Source organism: Maniola hyperantus, chromosome 13 (genome assembly GCF_902806685.2).
Source record: "Maniola hyperantus chromosome 13, iAphHyp1.2, whole genome shotgun sequence".
Taxonomy (NCBI): domain Eukaryota; kingdom Metazoa; phylum Arthropoda; class Insecta; order Lepidoptera; family Nymphalidae; genus Maniola; species Maniola hyperantus.
In genome coordinates this window covers 12,261,473-12,278,007 of record NC_048548.1, presented here as the reverse complement: position 1 = coordinate 12,278,007, position 16,535 = coordinate 12,261,473, and the positions used below count along the sequence as shown (strand labels likewise).

Below are 16,535 nucleotides of genomic sequence, written 5' to 3'. Positions count from 1 at the left end.
TTTGACAGTCAATCGTTCGCGTGTTTTAATGCATTGTAGTTTTCCGGGGCGGCGTAGCGCACTGTTTGTGAGCAAGCGAGGGCGGTGCGCGATGAACACTCGACACCCCTTTATTACTTTTGTGCCCTTTGTGCGCACCATCATCGTCGAGCATACGACTCGAATTAAAATTTTACACAGCGATTTGTCACGGCGCGTTTATTGAGGCCCGACGAGCCCGTGTCAATAAATACACTCGACAAAGCTTTGTGACAATTAAATTCCCTTTTGACATCGTTTGGACTAAATAGGTGTCTGTTATATTTAATTTAGATTTTAGTGCACGCAAATAAACTGGCACTAGGTGTCTTATCCGTACCGCTAACTTTTAATTTATCACTTGCTTTAAAGGCGAAGGAAAACATCGCGAGGAAGCCCTGAGAATTTTCCATAGTGTTCTCAAACAAAGGTGAGTTAAGTCTACTAATCCGCACTCGGCCAGAGTGGTGAACTGTAGTGAGCCGGCGATGGGTTGATGATAAGAGGCCTTGGCTTTGTTTTCCATATCATACAAGGATTTTCCCATAATGACCGTACTAAGCATGCGTGTTGGTCATCGCAGGGCTAGAGTGACTGGTCGCACCAGCTACCGCCATTTATCCAGTAGGTATAGCCAATTTGAAATGGTTCAGTACCAAATACCACCATTTGTCGGTCGCCAAGTTTGAAGATGTTTGCTGCGGGACGGTAAAGCACTGGTAAAAGCGCAAGGCCATGGCGTATGGAAGTCCTTCCAAGATACCTATGTCCAGCAATGGACGTCTATCGGTTGACGATGATGATGATAAAATAAAATAGATATTTACTTAATATTAGCTGATTCCCGCGGCTTCGCCCACGTGGATTTAGGTTTTTAAAAACCCGTGGGAACTTTTGATTTTCGAGGACAAAAAGTAGCCTATCTGTAGTAGCCTGTCCCCGAGATGCAAGATATCTCTATAAGAATGCAATTCCTTACAGCATCAGGGCCGAGGAGAAGGGTCCTCGAGTTCAAAAAGTTTTTACTTGGTAGGTACCCCCAATATTAATTTATAACCGACAGTTTCTAAATCCCATCAACTTTTGTGTTCAGAACTCAGGTGCCGTACAGCATCAGGATTCAGGAGTTGGAATCCAAAATTTTTATGGGATAATATCGCAAAGCTTCTCTATCGATTAAAAAAATCACTATTATAGTATAGATAAACAAAAAAAAGATTCCGACGAATTGAGAACCTCCTCCTTTTTTTGAAGTCGGTTAAAAACCGAAAGACAGCCCTGAGACGCTCCAACCATGAAATAACGTTCGAAAGAAAGAACACGCTGATGTCCAGCGCACAAATTAAATATTTAGACTAAAATTCCCCAACAAAAGAGTCACGGACGTCATTAAATACAAGCATTAATTACTAAACAAATGGTCCGTGTGTGCGCACACTTGCAGCTCTGCTCACAAAGGCCTTGGCAATTCTAGTAGAGTTATCACAGACTCCGTGTAATAAGAGAACAGAATCTTCGCATTTTTTAGGGTACCGTACCTCAAAAGGAACAAGATTAAGTTTAAATCCTTTGATCTTTTATCGCTTTGTATTTTATGTCTTTTTTCTTGTACCTTTTATTTGTATTTAAATTTATTATTAATCATCTAGTTAGTGTAAGTGGCACTGCCGTTCTAATAAGATAAAAATTAAATAAATAAATAAAACTCAAACCCGACTACGATCCTCTTAATAAACGCTGAAATACATATAGTAAAATTGTATTTCTGTCGCTTGGTATATTATAATATTGTACTATATTTACATTAATAAACTCAGTATTTTTTCCTTTTTCACATTTGACATCCCACCCGATAATTTTTGGAGACCCCCACTTTTTTGGATGTAACGTCTCCGTCAGATCAATTTTGTTCGTATAAAATGTAGCATGTATTGTGCGGGACGATATAGTGTATAGTGTTTGTTTGTGAAAATAATTAATAGTTTAATAGTTATCATAGGATTTTTATAGTATGTTTAGCATGTAACTTAATAAAGATAGTTAATAGGTATTAGGGCGTAGGACATAGACTTATGTTTAGCAAGGTCTTATGTATAGTACATACTTGAATATAAACAGTAGCGTAGTATGTTAGGATTTGTTAAGATTTTACTATGTAAATTTAATAGCCTTTTATAAAGATTTTACGAATAAACAGAGATAGGAAATAAAAGTAGACAGAGAAAGCAATAGTTTAGAGCGAGAGAAATAGCGTAGATAGAGATAGCAACAGTGATAGAGCGAGATAGTTGTAGAAAGGGATAGGAATAATTATAGAGCGAGAGGCGCGGCTCTCACTACGGTATAGCCCGGAGTCGAAAAGACCCCTCTGAGTAGGCCACACCTCTCGAGCTTGCTCTCTCCTGATTGGTCAATGTAAAGATCCTCTGATTGGCCAGCCAATCAGATGGTCTACTTTTTTTATGGGATTTTCAAATAAATACTGGCCCGGTTTTGTATGCCGGTACAGTTCTCCTCCAGACCTAGCGGTAGCAGTACCTAAGGAATAAAGAAAATAGTGCTTCAACAAGTGTTTTCCTGAAGAATTCCAACCAATCCAGCATAGTGAGATGTGCAGAAGCGCACATTGAATGGTCCTTCGAGCCGGATACGTTGGAAAATCGGGAAAATTGAAGAATATTCATCGAATTCGGGAAATATGCCAGTGACACGGCAGGAGCTCAAGAACCGCAAGACTTCAACAGAAGAAGAGTCTCCGGCCGCATCAGAGGGTACTGCTACCACCACCGCAACAGAAACTACAGTGTCGGAGCGAACGGCGTCGAGGGCGGCAACAGACACCTCCGCGACATCCAGGTCGACGGCCGTGCCACCCTCCGAGACATCGACGTCCGCCGTGCCTTCCTCCGAGTCAGTCAGAGAGATGACTGCAACCGCCGCCGCCTCACAGATGTCTGCGCCCACCACCGTCGCGTTGGCACTGCCCGCCGATGCGACACAGTTGGGGCCCCCCGCTGCCGTGGAGGCCTCCGCTATAGAACAGGGGCGTAGCCAGGCTAGAGAAGCGTCGGCCATCCAGAAGAGGAGGAGGACTGTCAAGCCGCAAGAAGTACCACTCCCCCCTAGCAAGAAGGGGGAGGGGTCGACCCACAGCCGCAGCAAGGCGCATAGAATAGCGAAGGCCAAGGAAGAACTGCTACGTCTTCAGGTCGAAGTAGCCGCTGCCCGCATCGCCGCCATGGAAGCTGAAGAAACAGAAGATGAAATAGAAGATGATGGTGCATCCATCCACTCCGGAGCCGAGACGAGCGAACGAGTGGGCAACTGGTTGGAGTCACAGCTCCCACGCCCCGCGCTAGCGATCACCAGCGAGCCACACTACCCTATAGAACCAGTGGTCAACAGCACGGGACAACAGAAGCACCAGAATCCACTTCAGTCACCGGCGGGAGTGCAACCGGGTCTAACAGAACTCGCCGAAGCCATCACGCTCGCCGTCAAAGCAGCACGACGCCCAAAGTTTATCGAGCTGCCCATCTTCGGAGGATCACATCAGGAATGGCTACCGTTCCGCGCCGCATACTATGAAACAGAAAGCATGTTCACCACAATAGAAAACACAAATCGTCTAAGAAGAAACTTGAAGGGAAGAGCGAAAGAAGCAGTTGAAGGTCTTCTCATCACCAGCGCGCACCCAACAGAAGTAATGAAGACACTGGAATCCAGATTCGGAAGACCAGAATCCATCGCTATGATGGAGATAGAAGCTCTACGTGGATTGCCGCGCCTTACCGAGTCACCGCGCGACATCTGCATCTTCTCGACAAAGGTCTCCGATGTGGTCGCGACTCTGAAGACACTCAGCTGCGTGAACTACATGTTCAACCCGGAGGTTTCGAAGACGGTCGTGGACAAGCTCACACCTACGCTGCGCTATAGATACTACGACTTCGCAGTGCTACAGCCGAAAGAAGATCCGGACCTAATGAAGATGGAGAAGTTCCTCAAGAGAGAAGCGGAGCTCTGCGGGCCGTACGCGCTTCCTGAGCAGGTGGCACCACATACATCACATGCGCCTGCCACGCAACAGAGAAGGCCGCAGAAAATTCACAACGTAACAGAAAAACAGTATACACCCAAGTGCGCCATCTGTGAAGGAGAGCACGGGGCAAGCGATTGTGAACAATTTAAGAATGCGGATGCAAACGGAAGATGGGACATAGCCAAGTCCAAACGCCTATGTTTTCGATGTCTTCGGTACAGAAACAGAACACACAACTGCCGGGTCAAGGCGTGTGGCGTCAACAGCTGCAAATACTTTCACCACAAGATGCTGCACTACACCAAGGCACCGGAGAAGAAAGAAGGCGTCGAAATCACAGAAATAATCAACTCGGCGTGGACTATACAGAAGAAACAATCCTATCTGAAGATTATTCCAGTGCAAGTTGAGGGGCCCAAAGGAGCTCTCAACACATTCGCCTTGATGGACGACGGGTCAACAGTGACATTGATAGACAACAGCATAGCCGAACTCATCGGAGCATCAGGACCCATCGATCCCTTGAAGATAGAAACTATCAACGACATGAAGACATCAGAGTCAGCCTCAAGAAGAGTGAACATCAAGCTGGAGGTCTCAACGATCATGAAGAACGTATACAAGCACGAACAGTGAAGAACCTTCAAGTGTCATCACAACGGGTTTCAAGAGAGTTGGTGGACGGCTGCACACACCTGGCAGACATCCGCGACTACCTCGTATATGCAGACATCAAGCCTCGAGTCCTGATCGGTCAAGATAATTGGCACCTCCTGCTGACAACAGAAGTGAGAAGAGGAAATAGCAATCAACCAGTAGCCTCTCTCACACCGCTGGGGTGGGTGCTACACGGCAGCCAGAGCCGCGCCGCCGCACGTAGCATCGACTTCGTATCGCACGTCACAGAGGGAACAGAAGACGACCTGGACAGCCTCGTCAAACAGTATTTCGAAATGGACGCACTCTGCATACAGCCGAAGAAACCGAAGACAGATCCGGAAGAACAAGCACTTCGTATCCTGGAGAAAACCACTACCAAACAGGAAGATGGAAGATATGAAACAGGACTTCTCTGGCGCAAAGAAGACGTTACGTTCCCGGACAACTACCACAACTCACTGAAGCGACTTCACAACATAGAAAAGAAGATCGATCGAGACCCCAAGCTGAAACAGAAGTACACAGAACAGATGGAAGCTCTCATCTCAAAAGAATACGCTGAACTCGCTCCGAAACAGAAGACTGCTGGCAAGACATGGTACCTGCCACATTTCGCAGTGATCAACCCGATGAAACCTGAGAAGCTTCGAGTGGTACACGACGCAGCAGCGAAGACAAAAGGAGTAGCTCTCAACGACATGCTACTCAAAGGACCTGATCTCCTGCAGTCACTGCCTGGCGTCATCATGCGATTCCGGCAACACGCAGTAGCAGTCACAGCGGATATCAAGGAGATGTTCATGCAAGTCAAGCTGCGAGCTGAAGACAGGGACGCACTGCGCTATCTGTGGCGAGGGGAACGAAGAGACAGCCAACCACCTGAAGAATATAGAATGACTTCGTTGATCTTCGGTGCATCAAGTTCTCCATCTACAGCAATCTACATCAAGAACTTGAATGCTGAACAGCACAAAGAAGCTCACCCTGAAGCCGCAGCTGCCATCGTACAGAAGCACTACGTGGACGACTACTTGGACAGCTTCAGAAACCTCGAAGAAGCAGTGCGCATCACGAAGTCAGTACGCGAAGTGCACTCAAAGGCCAGCTTCGAGTTAAAACAATGGAAGTCGAACTCGCCTCAACTGTTAGAAGCACTGGGCGAAGTTGAACCAACAGAAGACATGGAACTCTACAAGCCAGAAGAGAAGACAGAAAGGGTGCTGGGTGTCATTTGGAAGCTCAACACAGACGAACTCACCTTCAACCTCAACTTGGCACGCGTCGCACCAACACTCATCAGTGGGAAGACACCGACGAAGAGAGAAGCGCTGCGAGTGGTCATGTCACTCTTTGATCCGCTCGGGCTCGCATCACCTGTCACCATAAGAGCGAAACAGCTGCTGCAAGAAGTATGGCGAAGAGGCACGTCGTGGGATGACGAAATAGATGAAGACCTGGCTGAGCAGTGGCAAGACTGGATGAATCATCTGAAGAACCTCAGCAGCGTGGCAATCCCAAGGCATTACCTACAGTACAACGACGCCACTTCAATCCAGCTACACGTGTTCACCGATGCAAGCGAAGCAGCCTACTCAGCAGTCGTCTTCTGGAGGACAGTGACACCGGATGGTGAAGTCAGCCTATCGCTCATCATGGCCAAAGCGAAGGTTGCGCCGCTGAAGTTGACGTCCATCCCGAGGTTGGAGCTCCAGGCAGCAGTAATGGGTACAAGACTCGCCGAAACAGTCATAGAAGAGCACGAAAGAAAACCAGACTGCAAGGTGTTCTGGACAGACAGCAAGACCGTACTCACCTGGATCCGAACAGGAGCACGCTCATACAAGCCCTACGTAGCACATCGCCTGGCTGCAATAGAAGAGTCTTCCAAAGTCAACGAGTGGCGCTGGGTGCCAACGAAGCTGAACGTAGCAGACGACGCTACGCGAGACGTGCCAACATCATTCGAAGAGAAGCACCGCTGGTACAAGGGACCTGACTTTCTCTACGAAGCAGAAGACCAATGGCCCGTCGAAGTGTCTACAGAAAAAGAAGAACCTTCTGGCGAAGAGAGAATACACCATGTCATAGACAGAAGCAAGCCGAAGCTTTCACAAGCCTTACGTGAGGTGTCCCGCTTCTCAAACTGGGACAGACTCCGGTACACCACAGCTCGAGTTCTGCAGTTCATCGAACTCTGTAGAGCCACCAAACAGAGTGTCAACTACAGAAGGACAAGAAAGAACACAGAAAAGGACCCAAACTGGAAGAAGACGAACAAGCCTGCGACGAAACAGAAACAAACAGTGAAGACAACAGCATCGTCCAGCAGGAAGTTTCTCCCAGTCACTGCAGAACATCTCCGAAGAGCCGAAGAACTCCTGATGCGCTCATCTCAAGAGGACTCCTTCGGAGAAGAAATAGAAGCCTTGAACAATAGCAAGACACTTAACAAGGAGAGCCGCCTACACCAGCTGAGCGTCGAGTACGTCAACAACACCATCAGACTGAGAAGCCGAATTCAAGCAACAGAAGGCATAACAGAACATCTGAAGAGTCCAATGGTGCTCGACGGTGACCACTCGACAATCAGACTCTGGGTGAATGCAGTGCATCAGCAGCTTCACCACGCCGGCGTCGAGACGACAGTGAACGAGTGCCGACAGCAGTACTGGGTGCTACGCCTGAGACCTGTAACAAGAATGGTCATACGACGCTGCCTTTTCTGCCGAATGAAGACACAGAAGCCACCATACCCCAGGACTGGAGACCTGCCAGGATGCCGCCTAGCTCATCACAGACGTCCCTTCACATTCACCGGGGTGGACTATTTCGGGCCTCTCTCCGTGACCGTCGGCCGAACAAGACAGAAGAGATGGGTGGCCATCTTCACCTGCCTGACCATGAGGGCCATACATCTGGAAATCGCCGGCTCACTCGGCGCAGACTCAGCGGTGATGGCACTGAGGAGAATGATGGCGAAACGAGGGTCTCCAACTGAAGTCTGGTCGGACAACGGCAGCAACCTGAAGGCAGCAGACAAGGAGCTGCGTCAAGCACTCGACGAAGCAACAGCAGAGGAAGCAGCCAAGAAGACAAACTCCTGGCGCTACATTCCACCCGGGGCGCCGTTCATGGGCGGAGCTTGGGAGCGACTGGTGCGCTCCGTGAAGACGGCGCTGACAGCAACACTCCACGAACGCCATCCTACAGAAGAGGTCCTCTCCACCCTGCTGGCCGAAGTGGAATATACAGTCAACAGCAGACCACTGACTCACGTCTCAGTCAGTCCAGATGATCCAGAAGCGCTGACACCGAACCATTTCCTGCTGGGAGGTCCAGGACGTGTACCGCTGCCAGGTACATTCGACGAAGAGGATGCGGTCTCCAGATCTACGTGGCGAGCTTCGCAGCGATTGGCCGACATCTTCTGGACGCGCTGGGTGAAGGAGTACCTGCCGGAACTCCAAAACCGGCGGGAGCCGCATGGACGAGGCCCAGCGATCCAGAGCAACGACCTGGTGCAAGTCGTCGACGCCAACCTGCCCCGAAACGTGTGGATCCGAGGCAGAGTCATCGCAACGTATCCAGGACCAGACAACGTCGTGCGCGCAGTGGACATCCGGACCAAAGGCGGAGTGCTGAGACGGCCGGTGAGGAAGCTGGTGGTCCTGCCTGTATCGACGGACGACGCGCCCGCACCGACAGACAATGCGACATAATCGCACGGCGGGAGGATGTGCGGGACGATATAGTGTATAGTGTTTGTTTGTGAAAATAATTAATAGTTTAATAGTTATCATAGGATTTTTATAGTATGTTTAGCATGTAACTTAATAAAGATAGTTAATAGGTATTAGGGCGTAGGACATAGACTTATGTTTAGCAAGGTCTTATGTATAGTACATACTTGAATATAAACAGTAGCGTAGTATGTTAGGATTTGTTAAGATTTTACTATGTAAATTTAATAGCCTTTTATAAAGATTTTACGAATAAACAGAGATAGGAAATAAAAGTAGACAGAGAAAGCAATAGTTTAGAGCGAGAGAAATAGCGTAGATAGAGATAGCAACAGTGATAGAGCGAGATAGTTGTAGAAAGGGATAGGAATAATTATAGAGCGAGAGGCGCGGCTCTCACTACGGTATAGCCCGGAGTCGAAAAGACCCCTCTGAGTAGGCCACACCTCTCGAGCTTGCTCTCTCCTGATTGGTCAATGTAAAGATCCTCTGATTGGCCAGCCAATCAGATGGTCTACTTTTTTTATGGGATTTTCAAATAAATACTGGCCCGGTTTTGTATGCCGGTACAGTTCTCCTCCAGACCTAGCGGTAGCAGTACCTAAGGAATAAAGAAAATAGTGCTTCAACAAGTGTTTTCCTGAAGAATTCCAACCAATCCAGCATAGTGAGATGTGCAGAAGCGCACATGTATGTCACTCGGACGGAAAAAAGGAAAAATCCGAAAAAAGTGAATTTGTGGTTACATCACAAAAAAAAATTTACTAAGCCAAACGTATAGCCCATCATTAACTTGCAATGTTCTACATAAAAGTGTTAGGAATATCTTGTACGATGGTACAGAATCCTTCGTGTGCGAGTCCTACTCGTACTTGACCGGTTTTTTAAATAAAGCTCAGTGGGTGGGGAGAAAAGAGAATTTTCCCCGTTTGTATTAGTAGGTGAAGTAAACGTGACATTCGTTGGTACACGCGGCTCCTTTGTGATACTGTTCTATATACCGTTCGAAATGAAATACAGGAAACTTCGGAAGTACCTTTGAAATAAAAACGCATCCGGCTCGAAGGACCTTTTCGTAAATCACATATCATATAGCATTTTCATTGTTTTTTCAAACACAATTTAAATATTATGTACGTCCGTCTGTCTGTCCGTCTGTCACCAGGCTGTTTCTCATGAACCGTGATAGTTAGACAGTAGAAATTTTCACAGATGATGTATTTCTTTTGCCGCCATAACAACAAATACTAAAAACAGAATAAAATAAATATTTAAAGGGGCTCCCACACAAGAAACGTGATTTTTTGCTTATTTTTATAGATAATGGTACGAAACCCTTCGTGCGCGAGTCCGACTCGCACTTAGCCGGTTTTTATACACATGTCTCTACTATTAAAACTTACTAGCTATATGATTATATTACTAAATAGGTGCTTCATTAAATATTTGAAGCATAGTTCTTCAAACTAATAAGTTAAGAGGTGGGTTTATTAAGCCTGGCTCTCATCTATTCAACACTGGACGCCTCTATGAATATTGATGGAAAATTGCTTTCAAGAATTTTAATTTAGCACTTTCATAATGTTTCTACGCGAATTATTTATAAATATAAAAAGCTCTAGCTATTTTATTATAAAATAAAATAAAATGGCACGATTTATTGGTTAGACTACTACATTAAATATTATATTCTAAAATAGTAATCGTAAAAATAACAATATTTGAAATACGTAGAAAAGTTAACATAAGAAAGATGGTAACTTGTGTTTTCAATGAAAAATAACTTCCTGTTATAAATGAAAGAAACTCTACAGAATATGGACACGATCTTTGATGTTTCAAAAGCTATTTAAATATGTATTGTATATCCAAAAATGGAGGTAGTTATCTATCTGCTATCTCCTAAAATATTGTTTTTCAGAAGTCCGAATTAAAAAAAGAGTTCACGTAACGAGTAAAGAAAACGAAGATACGTATTACATAGATATAAATGCGGAAATATGTTTGTTTGATGGTTTATCCTTCATCACGCCGCAACAGAGCAAAGGATCCATGTGATTTTTTGGATGGACATAAGTAGGTAAAAGATCTGAAAAGGATCATGATAGAAGATAGATAAATAGAAGTAGCGGGTGGCAGGAATAGTTAAACCCTTACAAATAATGATACCATTCAGACAGTGTATTGAAGTGTGAAAAGTTGCCGCATCAAGTGCGGTAGTCGCACACAGGCGACTGTAGCACTGTGTCACTCTACAAGCACACTCGGCGCGACAGCCCTTTGTGTCACATGGGGGTCTTTTTAACACCTCCGCGGTATACTGCTGTGTGAATAAATACATGCAAATTGACCCACAAAGGAAATCAGACCTACACTTTTACATGATAATAATATTATTAAGTTTAAAAAAAAAGAAAAACCCCCGTAGTTTATGCAGTAATCGAGTAATCGGCGATATTTATTCAAAATGGATAAATAATTGCATATAACATTGAGAGTGCAGCTGCACGGAATTTGAAAGTATACCTCATGTGGCTAATTCTGTGTACACAATCTCTAAACTTTTACAGGTCATTATCTAGTGATATGTTTTTCCGTAGGGAGCATTGTAAAAGGGATAGCAGTACATTTAGTCGTGTTATTAGGTAAGTTTTAGAGATTGTGTACAACTGAAATAACCGTACCTATAACGTGATCAGCAAAAGAATAACAACAGAGGAAAAAGTGTTTATTTAGAACCAAAAGTTTAAATTATTAGAAACATCAATATTTTTACACTGATCTTGTGCTAAATCCTCTCAAGGAACTTGTAAAAAAATAGTTAATCTATATCTTAAATATATAAAAAGAAAAGGTGACTGACTGATCTATCAACGCACAGCTCAAACTACTGGACGGATCGAGCTGAAATTTGGCATGCAGATAGCTATTATGACGTAGGCATCCGCTAAGAAAGGATTTTTGAGTCGCGAGCGTAAGCTAGTCTACATCTATACTATTATATAAAGAGGTAATGTTCGTTAAGTTTGTTTGTAGGGGGTAATCTTTGGAACTACTGAACCGATTTTGAAAATTCTTTCACCAGTAGAAAGCTACATTATTCCCGAGTGACATAGGCTATCTACGGGATCTTTAAAAACCTTAATCTACGCGGGCGAATCTGCGGGGATCAGCTAGTATTATATAAAAGGAAAAGCTGACTGACTGATTGACTGACTGACATAAGCTAGTTTAGAAATACAAATGATAAAGAACTTGTACAGAAAGAAAAGTTTCGCGTCTTCACGTAAAATAGTGTGCGAGTGTACCAGTACGTCACTTCATAAGTACACTCCAAACAACAACCCCTTTGTCACCTATGGGATTCCTTTCACCTTCACGCCTCCGCGTTGTATCTACGATGCGATGTGAGATGAATGCTAACGTGTAGCTACCTCAAGGCTCCACATTATGAGAACATGGGCTGAACACTGTGCAACTAGCAAAGTTCTGATATTCACATTACAACTATCTCAATTATTGTTATCGGCTGAGTTTTTTTAATTTTTTTATTTATAGACTAGCGCTTGGCTGCAATCAGACCAGGGCAAGTGATGATGTAGCCTAAGATGGAGCGCGTTTGCCTAGAAGATGCCTATTCACTCTTGACTTGAAGGTACCCATATTATAATTGGAGGGGAAAACTGATGCTGGAAGGGTATTCCAAATCTTAGCGGTTTATTGTAATCTTGCTACAATTGTAACTGTGCGTGTGTTATACCTATTAGCGAAAAGCAGAAAAGCGACAGACCTTGCAAGCTTAGGTTCTAAAGCTCTTAAATTTTAACTACACTAGCGGCACGCTATGATGGCCGGTTTGACACATTACAATAGTGATGTGGAATGTCAATTTATTCTCGAACAAAAAACAATTAAGTTTTGTTTTTGTACCTGATTAAATAGGTTTAATAAAACAAAAATGTATATGTTTATTTAATTTATTTGAACGAACTGAATATTTGAACGAAAATGAATATACATACTTTATATGCACACAAGAAACATATGAATACAAAAGATACCGAAAAAGGTGCCACAAAAGGCCATAATTAATCAGATTCGTCCATACTACTATTTTCACTGTCGTCACTGCTATCATCACATACATTAATAATTATATGTTCGTTTTCTATAATATTATCTATTTTCACATCTCTTTCATAATCTTCCCTTATTAATTTAACAGTTCTATTCACAACCTTTTCCCAGTCTCCTTTAGTCACATGTTCACAAGCTTCTTCTAATAATTTTAGCATTTTTTTTGTGGTAAATGGGGGTTCTGTATTGTGTCTTGCAGCATATCCCTTAATTTGAGCCCACACCAACTCAATCGCATTATACTCACAATGGTAAGGCGGTAACCGTATAACTCTGTGCCCATGTTCTAATGCTATTTCGTCAATGACGTATCGGATCTTGGTTGGTTTGTTTTCTTTTAAAAGACGTACTAATTCCGCTTTTAACATATTCATGTTTGCATCTACGCCATTTTTACGAAGCCATGCGACGATATCAGCTTTCTTTTGGGATTGGGCAGGTGGCTTGTCAATTTGCATCGAGTGGTATGGGGCGTTGTCCATAATTATAATAGATGGTTCAGGGAGGCTACACAACATTGAGGTAAACCATTCAGTAAACTTTTCTCCATTCATGTCTTCATGATAGTCTCCAGTGGTTTTTGACGCAAAAGCCATGAGAGAACCTTCGACAAACCCGTTGATGGTTCCGGCGTGACAAATTATAAGTCGCGATCCTTTTCCTACAGGAACTTTGGAAGTAGATGCTGCTGTGTCATCGTTCCAAGAACGGCCTACAGTATGGTTAGCATTAAGCCATGTTTCATCCAAGAACACAACATTTTGCCAATTTTTGATTTCTTTCACTTGCCGTAAAAAAGTATACCTTGCCATCGCTATATCAAATCTTTCCATCAATATTTTGCGTTTGTTACATTTTTTGTATCGAAATCCAATGGTCTTCAAAATCTTCGTTAAAGAACTTTCCCCACCGAAGAATAATCCAGCTTCCTTCAGTGAATGCACCAACTTTTTTCTTGTTGGATACTCCTTCTGTAAATAGTAGCCGTAAACATGTCTTCGGATAGCATCGGCATCAAAGCTATCGATGCCTACGACTGGTTTTGCTCGTTTTCTCTTTTTTGGTGTGTGAAGTTTATTTTCTTCTGTGCCAGTCTCGCCATATTTTTTTTTAGTTATCCGTCTAACAGTTCGTTGTCCAATATTAAGCGCATCAGCTACGCGTTCAACCACTGACGTTATAGGTAAAATTGGCCCTCCATTTTGAGCTTCACGATCGAAATAGTTACGAAGGCGTATTAGGAACTCACGTGTCTGACTATTTAGAACAGTTCTCTGCGTACGTTCGGTCATATCGACGAAATCCACAACAAAGGGCTTGAACAGAGTCCAAATTAACGAGCAAGGGTCAACAGTAATGCAGTATCAATATTTGAAATCCAAAGCCAGGTCAAAACTATATCACAATCGCATTGCACTGACAGTTTATACTTTTCGAAGCAACGTCAATTCGAAACTGCTTTGTTTTGCATTGAGCATTGACGCGAGTTTGCCGGAGGTAGTAGTTGTGCTAGCCAGCGATCCTATGTGACGATCGTATTAGATTCCATTTTTAAAAATTTATTGATATTTTTTTGCGATTTCAGAGGTTTGTCCACATAGTGAAAATTGTTCATATTCACAAGTACATTCACCCCTTAAATGGTGCAAACTGATTTTTCTACACTTGTATACATTTAAGAAATCAATTTAATAAATAAATTTTGAGTCCTAAACCTAAAACTACATTCGATAAAATTTATGAATCTCTGCACATCACTATCGTCAATAAAGTAATACAATTATTTCCTTCAAAGTCGTTATCAATTAATACGGAACTTCATGAGCGGACAAACGTCAAACCGGCCATCATAGCGTGCCGCTAGTTTAGTATTTCTCGAATTAAATAGAAATTGTTAAGTACTACTCGTAAATTACGGATACATACGAGTAACGAGTCAAACCTCTTTCAAAGTTCTTTATCTTCCAGTAGGGCGATTGTCTAAAACCTGCATCAATCATTATTACAATCTCAATTGTTCTGATTGACTGAATTTGTGCGATTCTTGTTGCAACAATGCATTGTGGCCAATAGTGAGCGAGCATTAACCAATCAGAGATGATTGCGATCGTGACATTGTAGCTGTCAAACAACCGCGGTAGGGCCACTGAAATATTGATGTTTCCAAGGTATTTCCTACTAACCATCAGATACCAGAGTAGTACTTCACTTACATCAAAATGATCTTTTTGATCTGTAATCAAGTGAAGTTTGTTGTTAACTAAATTATTGTAAGGGTTGCTTCATGTTTGATACATTTTGGCAAACAAATTAACTCCAGTCATAGAAACAGTCCGCTCGCTATAGGCTTTTATATTGCATTTTTCCAATAATATCATTTAGAGAGAGCACATCTTGGAAAAGTAATAAAAGTTCCACAAGCGCGACATTTGATTGTCTCCGAGGCAGATGGAGTCGCGACTCGCAAGGCAGATTGAAATAGTAATTTGGGCGGGAACTGCACTCCAAGATGCTAAGTTAATTCCCGAAGAACGATCGCGCCGATATGTGGCACGCGGGAAGAGAATAGAAAAGAAACTGAAAAATTCAATAATATGAAAAAAATGCCTAAAGATATTATTTTCTGAAAAAATCATGGCCATGCATAGTTCAAACTTATTAATTAAAAGAAGAACGAAGTTATCAGAGAAACATCATAAATAACATCATGCAATGGGGGTGGAATTGTTACTAGCAAATTAATAGGTAACTTTATGTAAAAAAAATTGGACTCATAAATTTTTGGTACAACTACACATCGCGGTCCTAGCCTCAGCTTGCCAAGATGTTACGGACTATCTAACACCTTGTATAGATTTTAAGATAATATTTTATTGATACTTTTCACGTGCCTCCAAAAATCGAGGCTCAAAATATGAAGGTTCAGTAGTTTTTGTTCTATTCTGTGCGAAAACAGAAAACGGCAAAACATACAAGTTACTTATTTATTCTCAAAATGTGGTAGAAAGCTCCTGTCATCTTGAACAGATTTTCAGTTTCGCCATTCACGCGAGCGGCGTCCGCAGATTTTTCTATTCAGCGTGCGGCAGATGTTTCTCGCGGATTGAATAGTCAATGCGATAAATTCGGTTTGCGGAGACGGCGCGGCGTCGAGCCTGCTGCCACAATCTACATAATGTACCAGCCGTGAGTCTGAGCTGGCCAGATAGCGGGGAGCTATTCGATGCTTTGTTACCTATATTACTGATGTTTTAATACTTTGACTCCTAGCTTTACTGCTAACTAGCTTTGGCCCATAATATGTAATTTAAACGTGGGAACTCTTTGATTTTCCGGGGCCAAAAGTAACCTATATCCTTCTCCGCGACGGCTATCTCTGTACCAAAATTCGTCAAAATCGGTTGGGCGGGTGAGCCGATATGGAAACATAACAGATAGACAGGAGCACGTTGCCATTTATAATATTACTATAGATGTTACTTCTGGATAAACTAGCTTTCTAATGGTGAGAGAATTATGAAAATCGGTTCAGTAGTTTCAGTTTATCGATTTATGTTAGATAGTTAGATTATGTAATTATTGAAAAAATTTCAAACCCGGCGTCATGAATCCGACCTACAAACTCAAGAACTAATCATAATATTAAAAACATTGTTATTTGTGACTCTACCTACTGTTACTATGTAATGTGTGTTGTACGTATAAGACAGACTAGCCTAGAAACGTTATGATCATGAACTAGTCTCGAACTAATCTAACTTCTCAATCATCCGTTGAAGGCAGTTTGGCAAGTTATTATGGAACAAATCAATAATTTTGTACCTTTTACTAAAACATTAGTGGAGACATTATACAGTGTTGAAAATAAAATATTTACTGGTATCAAATTATTTATTTCTTTAATATATTCATTTTTTATTATAGTATACTAGCTGAAG

The 16,535-nt window shown here is 42.9% G+C and overlaps 1 pseudogene; it reads left to right on the top strand.

Annotated features, from left to right (window-relative positions):
- Window positions 1–2,716: 2,716 nt before the first annotated feature.
- LOC117987895 (uncharacterized) lies at window positions 2,717–8,472 on the top strand (annotated as a pseudogene).
- The last annotated feature ends 8,063 nt before the right edge of the window (window positions 8,473–16,535 follow it).